The sequence below is a fragment of the Frieseomelitta varia genome, unplaced genomic scaffold (genome assembly GCF_011392965.1).
Source record: "Frieseomelitta varia isolate USP_RPSP 00005682 unplaced genomic scaffold, Fvar_1.2 scaffold_716, whole genome shotgun sequence".
NCBI lineage: Eukaryota > Metazoa > Arthropoda > Insecta > Hymenoptera > Apidae > Frieseomelitta > Frieseomelitta varia.
The window spans coordinates 113911-122767 of NW_025110497.1; the positions used below are offsets into that span (position 1 = coordinate 113911).

At 37.0% G+C, this 8857-nt stretch overlaps 1 protein-coding gene across 5 annotated transcripts in view; it reads right to left on the reverse strand.

Annotated features, from left to right (window-relative positions):
* LOC122535432 (nucleolysin TIAR) overlaps positions 1–6044 on the reverse strand; it is a 103168-nt gene extending 97124 nt beyond the window's left edge. For all 5 annotated transcript variants that reach the window (XR_006308168.1, XM_043666965.1, XM_043666966.1 and 2 more), the window contains exon 1: positions 6039–6044. The gene's annotated coding sequence lies outside the window, so the exon portion shown is untranslated. The remainder of the gene's footprint in view (positions 1–6038) is intronic.
* Between the last annotated feature and the right edge of the window lie 2813 nt (positions 6045–8857).

Below are 8857 nucleotides of genomic sequence, written 5' to 3' on the forward strand. Positions count from 1 at the left end.
AGAGAAAGAGAGGGGAAAGGAAAAAGAATAGAAAAAAGCTAAAGAAAGACGAGCATAGAAATAGGAAATGGACAGCATAGAAATAGGAAGAGAAGATGGGATAAAGAGAGAAAACAGAAAGAAGGAAAAAGCAAGAGAAGAAGAAGAAGAAGAAGAAGAAGAAGAAGAGAGAGAGAGAGAGCGTTCAATATCTCGGCTAGCCCTTGAAACAAGGCGTCTCGTATCGGTGGACGTCGGAGTTATCGCGCTGTCGGTAGAAACTATTCCGGTATCGGATGAAAACGAAAGGGCGTACAGGCGGGAGGGAGGTGGTTGGGTGGAGAACGGAAGTGGAAGGAGAGGAGTTTGCTTACTTTTCGCTAAGTGCACTCAATGCCGAGCGCGCGAACTAATTGTCGGTGGGATAGGTTGGCTCCGGTCCTGCTGGCTGGCTGGCTGGTTGCCTGGATAGCTGGCTGGATGGCTCGGCGAGGGGATGGAAACGGGCTTTGGGACAAAGTCGTGTGTTCGCCTGCTACGGCAGGGGACTCTCCAAGATTCTCGAGTGGGCTTTGATTTCGAGATCGCGATAAATGAAACTTGGTGATCGTCCGTGGGAGCTCGTTCGCTTTCGAACCGGCCGGTTTCGCATTTCCCCTCCGTCGTCGCTTCTAAACCGCTTATTAAACGTCCCTCCAGTCAGGTGACGAACGAACGCCAGCGTTCCTGTCCTTTTCTCTCTCTCTCTCTCTCTGTCTCTCGTGTTAATTCGATCGAAATCGGAAGCGTGTTGATTTACGGTGCTTATGAAATTTCGGTGGATCGTGATGCGAATAATTTCGATCGGAGGCAGCACGCGTGACTGAAATCGGCTAACACGGATTACTTGAGATTCCTCGACGTGCCGGGCGTGTGCGTCGAGCATTTGGAATTCCGCGGGGTTAAGTTTGAATAATTGCGCGGGAACTGTAAACGGGGAGCGTGACTATATTCTTTCAGACCGAAATGTTCTGATTTTCGGGTGTGTCGGTTGTGTGTGTGAGAGAGAGAGAGAAAGTATTTGCTCCGGAAGAAAATGTTCTCTTAATATTTCTTCTGTGATGGATAATACCTTTAATTCTGATCCGATTATTTTTAATATTTCATTTTATAGTTTGTAGTTATAAAAATTTTAGAGGATAGTTTATTTTAGAAGAGTAATTAATTATAATGTATTAATTATCATACAAGAGCAATAAGTAAAATATTTATTATATAATAAATAATCCTATGAAGTTATACAACATAAATTGTCACGATTATAAGTTTCGTACATAGTGCTCATGTGCTAAAATTTAATTTTTCGAATTTGACTCGATTAAATCATCTCGTCGTTCTAAATTTACCTGTTTTCTACACTCAAGAAGCAAACTCGCAATTAAACTAATGAAACAATCCTGGTCGTGGTTCTATTTGCTTCTAAGGTTCACGTACGTTTAAGAAACGAGGCTACAATTAACAGAAATTAATCCTGTCAGATACGTTCAAATATTTGCCTAATACCACGAAACGCAGTATAATTGTCGTTTCGGCGTAATTTAGCACGATTTACCTACATCGGGCAAGAAATAGGCTTCTAATTGTAAGTTGTGCGGTGGCGGCACAATTACACCATTGTAACGTATTACATTACTATATAATTACTGTGGCAACCCTCTACAATGAGAGTCCGTCTTATTTAACTTCCGGGAAACTGTAATTATCCTATTTACTTTAGACGCAAGTACGACACCGTGGCTTTGCACGGAATAACTTCACCCTTTACACCCTTTCTTAAATTCGACTTCGCCGGGCAATTTCAAATGGGCTCCTGATTGCGAGGCTACGATAAACGGAACCTGATTGTTCGGGGATTGTTTGATTTTAGGCCAACTCGTTGGCAACCAACGGCATTTCGTGCGTTTAATTTCACTTTTGTTCTAGAGCAAATCGCTCGTATTGTTTAAGAGTATATATATATATATGCGTTCGTACATTCACAGATTTATATAATTCGTCGTAATTTTAACTGGTTTGTTAAATTTATTCTGCAAACAGATTACTTCTCAGTAATTTCTATCTAGGTGACGCCATATCGACGAGTTCAAGAAGAAAGAATTGTATACGGTTTGGTCGTTCGTTATGGTCCGCAATCAGTTGCCGGCGCAAGTGGTTAACAATTACTTATACAACGAGAAAAATATTCTTCCCTCCAAATTTATACAATTAACGAAACACAATACATACATATCGCGACACAAGAAGCGCGTCGAACGAGTTCGTGCAATCTCAAACTTCACAAACAACGCATTCCACAGAAATTCCAAACGTCGCATATGGGCAAACGTCAATCGACGTTCGACGTCTCGAATCGATTAAAACTGCAACACCCCTTCTAGCTCCTAGTGTCTCCACCCTTTCGGAGAGAATATAATTCAACCACCGGGTTGCTATTCCGAACGAATAAAAACGGCGGCGGGGAGGGATAACGTCTGCGCGCATAATGAAATTAACGGTGGGAAACAATCAAACGATACTCGACTTCGCGGTCAATAAACGTGACGCGGTCGCATTGTAGAGAAACGGCGGCATCATCGCCGCCCATTGTGCAAACCCTTTTTGCCCACCCCCACTGTCCACCACCTCTATAACCAAAGGGTTAACCGGGTCTGGTCGCGAGCGAGATTATTACCTAGATAACTGGGAAATTAACTGCAAAATGGGCATGTTTTACTCGGCGGGGCCAGGCACCGGGTTATGGTAATTTTAATAACATATTTATTGCTCCCTGACTGTCCGCGGTGGCGCGGTACAAAAGGCAACACGCCTCGGCGGATCGGCGGAGGCAGTGGGGCGCCACCGATAACGCGCTGCTGATTACGCGCCCCGGCCCCGCTGCTATTTTGTGAACTTCGCCGGCGCCGAATTCATTCGGGCGGTAAGCCAAGTATCGGGAATTTATGGGCTTTCTCTGCGCCGGTGCGTGATATGCGTGTAATGTTTACGATATGAAGCGATTTGCATTGTCGTTGCCGGGGGTACAGCCGGGGCTTAATGGTGAATTACCGCCCCGGTTGTTCGATAGGGGGCCGAGAAAATCTCTGGATGTCCCAGACTTTCTCTCTTTTTTTTTTCTTTTTGATTTTCTTCGACTTTTCCTTCTTTGTTTCTTTTTTTTTTTTCTCTCTTTGAGAGGGAGTAGTATTTTTAATTTAATTCGGAACTTTGGTTCAATTCGCTTTCTGTTGAATTGGGAATAGAGTGGTATATATAGTTTTGGCGATAATTCGGATCGTTGTTTGGGAGTTAACCATCCGTGGGGTTAATCGAAAGGAAATTGAAACATGGGGAATGAGTTCTAGTATATAATACAATGATTTTTCAGAAATTAGTTGTAAGTATTTGTACTTGTTAGATGTTTTAATAACACGAATGCATACCACATGTTGAAAAGAAATAAGAACGATCGTAATAAATAAAAATTGCTATATCATGTTTTCATAAAAATATAGACTAATAACTATTAAACATACATATACACTTGTATAAAGGATTAAATATATTAAACATGAAATATTTGTATGTGTAAACTGATGTGTTAAAATGCAGCAAAACATTCTTTATTCGAGCCACTATGTTTGGAATATCTTATTTAAATAAATCGTCTATTGGCAACTGAAAAATCTCTCACAATCAGTAGCAGACATTTAATTGCATCAATATAACAATTGTATGTTGAGATATTCGCAAAATAAAACGAGATACTCTGCTGTATAATAGATAGTTCAATCGTTAATTACCAATTAATTAATTACCAAGGCTAAATGATCAATCCCTAATCTTTCGTACGTTCAATTTTATAAATTACAAACGGTGGATTTTTCTGAGTTTCAATGACTTCTTTCTGACGAAATATTTTAATTAATCAATTAATCACCTACGAACGTTCAAAAAGTTCATATTATTGTGCAACTCGTTGGAAATTATTTCTGTATAGAGTAAAACTACAGTGTTACGCAAACAAATTTTTGTTAATGTCACCACTTGTTCTCGCAAAAATATCGCAAGGAAACTAGGTGTCAATCCACTGCACGTTCTCACATAAAAGTGTATGTAAATAGTCTCGATGACATATTTTTCCATGAAAATCCTTGATCTTCTTTAAACACGGCTAACTGTAGCTACGTTATTAAAAAATTGGCCGAGAAGCGAAGAAAATAAGAGGCAGACGAGAGGTATAAAAGCGTAAAGTGAAAAAAACGAGCGAAAGAAGCTGGCGAGGAGAGCGAGTAATGGAAAGACAGGGGAGAAGAATTTGTTCGAGGAGACAAAAGTCGAGTGGTGTACTCAACGCATACACGGACGCGTACGTGCGCGCACATACACGGGCACGCGCACGGTCATATAGAAATATCCAGTAAAAACATATGGTAATAAAACATTGTGGCATTCGGCGACGGCGGTTCTATGATGTTCTTTCAGTGGATCGAACGAAACTTCCCAACGAATTGTAAATACCGAATGTTTTCTTCGATCTATAGTTTCCTTAACGTTCGATGATCGAGGTAAAAAGTGTACGAAAACACGAAACCGAATAATGCTCGAGCGTGCAATAAATTGTGCGAGGATCAATAAATTCGTTCGCGTTTCTTTGAAGGACCGTTCAAAAATCTCGTATGGGAGAAAGGATTGAAATTGATGTTTCGCGTGTGTAAATTTTTGTCTTTAGTAAAAATTCGTCTCTCCCAGAATATGCAATGTATATCATTTCATGTATATTCGTTTCCCTCCTGTCAATTGTAATTTAGTTTTGTAAAATTTTGCATTCTTTCGACCGTAACTAGTAGCCTTCAATTTCAGTCTTATAAAAGTTGATAATAAGTTTTGTTATTCTTTAAGAATGAAATCAATAACGTAGATCTGACATTTTCTGCAAAATGGTCAAACAATCAAACATTCTGATCGGACTTGCTAGAGAGAGACTTTTATGTGCACTTTATGCACTGTTTTTATGTTCTTTGAATTATTTGACGATTACCAATTTACTACTTTCATTTTACAACAACTGTAAAGTTTCCTTTTTCTTTCGTAGAATAATAATTGCTACAATTGCTCTGATGTTGAATTGCTAACAATTCAGTGCATATTCCCTCGGTACGTAACCTCAAATATCATTTTACAAATGGGAATTGTAATAATTTCTGCTGTATTATGAAAGAAGTTTGCAATCTGATACGTAGCGACAAACAATGCTTTTATTAACCCTCAGTCGTTATCATGGATGAAATTTCACCCCATGTGAATTTCGTATCGATAATATCATCGTGGTGCTGTTTTGGCTAATTCTGTTAATTCTCATAACTTTCATTCTATCTTTCGTTGATTTTTTAAATAAAAAAGTGTTACTTTTTGGGATGGAATTTTATCTATAATTTTTTCTTTTTTCAACAACATTTTTGAACATACGTAACATTCTTCTTGTTTTTTTAATATCATTAAATATCGAAACGAGCAACATTTATCTGTGTTATACAACCAAACGAAGTGCTACAATTACAAAATACTAATTAATTGCTTATTATTAACCTCGAAAATATCAAATTTCTCTCTCATCAAAACTATACCCTTCGAATTGAAGTGATATTATTTCATGAAATTTTGCAAGTGTAATTTAGAAATTGATGATTGTTATACAACAACTTGGAAATTAAAAATTTGAACATAAATTCTACGACGACATTGGAAATTATTCTTTTGCAAATTATGTTTTAGAAATCAATCGAGAATAGAAGAATTAAATATGAATCATTGTGATAAACTAATTAGAAATTCGAAATTATACAGCACATCAGAAATTAGAAATTAATTGGAAATGTAACATATATAACAATATCAATTATTATGTTACAATTTGAAAATTAATTACGAGTTAGAAATTACGTGTACCTTATCAAATATTATTACGTCCAGCTGGTGACTGATGCAAGATTTTACTAATAACGTCACTTCAACCGTAGAAGGGTTGCAATAGCATCTAAAACTTCGTCGAAAGGTAATATTTTCGAGATGGAGAGAAAATTCATTGGAAAATATAATTGCGGCCCCAAAATGGGGATTGCGTACATATGTATGTGAGTGTATACCATTTATATGACATTACAGTGACGTGCTTTTGTCTTTTCCTCTTTTATTTTTTCTTTCGTTTTGTTTTTCGCCCGTGTTTTTGGCGAAAAGCTTTTCCGAGCGAGGGAATGGAGGCCGGGAGGGGAAATTCGGAGTAACGGAGACGAACAAATAGGCAAATTAATTAGAGCAGAATTTCAAAAAGCAACGGCCGCCAACGTGATCTAACCGAAAAATAAACAGCTCGTAATTTTTTTGAGCCGCGCGTTTCGTTACGTTTAAGCTTCCGCTCGTATTTCCGCCGTGTCCTGTGCATTCTTTGCGCGTAATGGAATCCATCCTGTTGTTTACGCGACATTTGTCGTCCAGCGGAATCCTTGACAGCGCGTTATAAGCGAAATTTCATTTGCGGCACGCGTTACGCTGAATTTTCTCCATTTCGTTTCCGTGAATCTTCGACCAAAAGTTGTTTTCGTAAAAACGATAACTGAGTTCTCGGATGTTGGGAAAAAGGGAGTCTAGAAATTCGAATTTCAAGGATACGATATATGACGATAATTACACGTATATACTATGTACTGTTCTAATAAGATTATTTATTTACTTGGGTTCAAATCACTTGAAGTTGTATTTGTACTTCTATTATAGTTTAATCCGAATGTTATTCTTACATGATTATTATTGCATTATTATTTATTTTTTATAGAAATTTTTGGACGATGAAACATTACAATTTGTTATTTATGAAACAATTGTAATAGCTTCAGTGTCTTACTAGTAAATACGTATGTATAGTTTACGTTTAGTTAAATATTCTTTCTAAAATCAAATTAATCCCGATAGTAATGGTACCAAGTTAAACTAATTATGATCTTTTGTTTCTCACTATGAATGTATTCACATACGACTCTCTACAATCATAATTTGACGGATTATGCTTAAGAAATTAATCGAAGAAAGAAATTTTTATCATAAATTATTAAATTAAATTTTTACACGATTTAATTATAGTTCTCTCTTTTACTATCTAATACATTTTTACCTTCAGTGTTTACTTTTCGGTGATGAGTGATTTTTACGAATTTATACTCCGTATTTTCACATAAAAATTAAACACGCGATATTACAATTAAAACGAAGTATAGCCGAATTAAGTAATTTAACTATTGCAGATCATTTACCTTGTACAAGTATGTATATCGATTGAGAATTGATACAATCCAAAAAATTGCAACAACTCGTGCTCGTCAAATCTGTAATAAACAACTTCAATTGCTTTCGTAGACAGACGGTCGTATCGCTGAACTTGTTGCTCCTCGCTTCTAAGTAATCATACAATATTAAACTGACCTAACAGACAGGAAGAAACAAAAGTGGCCCACGCCCCACTGTATTATACACGAGTCTTACGTCGTCGTTGAAAGAGAATTTTGTTTGTATGAAAAAGAGATGAAATCCTTGGAGCAAGGCTTTCCAAGGATATAAAATTAATGAAATGCATCGTCGTTGTTGTGGAAAATCTATCAATTTATAATACAAGTGCCAGGAGATGTGAAATCAACTGCTTCGGTTGATAAACTGTTTAAATCGCAAGCCGGTAATTAATCGAACAGTCGCTAAGAAACGAAAAACAAAAGAGATTGCCGACGAAGTTTCGCTTTGAGCAAACACTGTATCTATAAAATCAAATATTTGACCAATGTGTCGACTTGGAATTATTATTATAGATCGGGGAACAGATGTTTGAGGAAATTCAGAGACTTTACAGCTAGAGTATTACTGTATTCGATAAATATTTCCTGTACATTTTTGCAACTTGCAGTTTTCTGTAAAAAAACAGGAAGAAATTCGCAACTTAATAACATAGCTAAAAATGTTCAATGGTAAAAAAAATCTGTGTACAAAAGAAGAATAATAATCGTACAATTGTCAAATAATTGTATATACGTTAGCGAGGGTGTAACAATTTTTTTCTTCAATTTCAATTAATAATTGCAATTTCATTAATTTTAACAACAATTTTTATTACTTCAAGAATTAAGAAGCTGAAATATTCAAAATAAAGGAAAAAAACTATCGTTGTTCACTGCAATGAATTTTTATTAATTGAAATACCATGTCATTGCCATTATTCTTTCTAACATTATATCTCGAAGAACATTGTATTTTTATATATTTCATTGCGTTTAACGTCTTTAAATATTATTACACTTATAAAATTCATCTCCGTTCGATCAACAGCAACTAGCACGTGTCTCAAAATAACCCAAATTCGTAAATATTCCCAAGGCAAAGTAACTCGAACTTTCACAACGCTTTCGCGTATTTACTACGCTCCAGGAGATATGACAAAAAAAAAAAATGATTCTCAATTATTTCGCCGAGACGCACCGAATCGACAATTCAATTTTTACAAAAAAACCGTGCTGCAGCCGAACAATAATATCTTGACACAGTATCTCGTACCAGCTGCAACCTAATATTTCAAAATCTCGGCAGCACACTTCAATCAGCCGTATCATAACGATCGATCCGATAAGAAGATTTACAACGTGGACTGTAACAACTACGTCCAGAGCCCTCCCCCCCCCCCCGCGGGGGGAGGGGGAGGATTTTATTTTAACAGCGCTTACGCTTTCAGTTTGCGCGTATTTTATCACGCTTTGCAGGAGGCAGAAGGTCCGAAAACTGAGATAGCCGTTGCTGGATATGTGTCATAGCGAGTTAGCGATGGCTT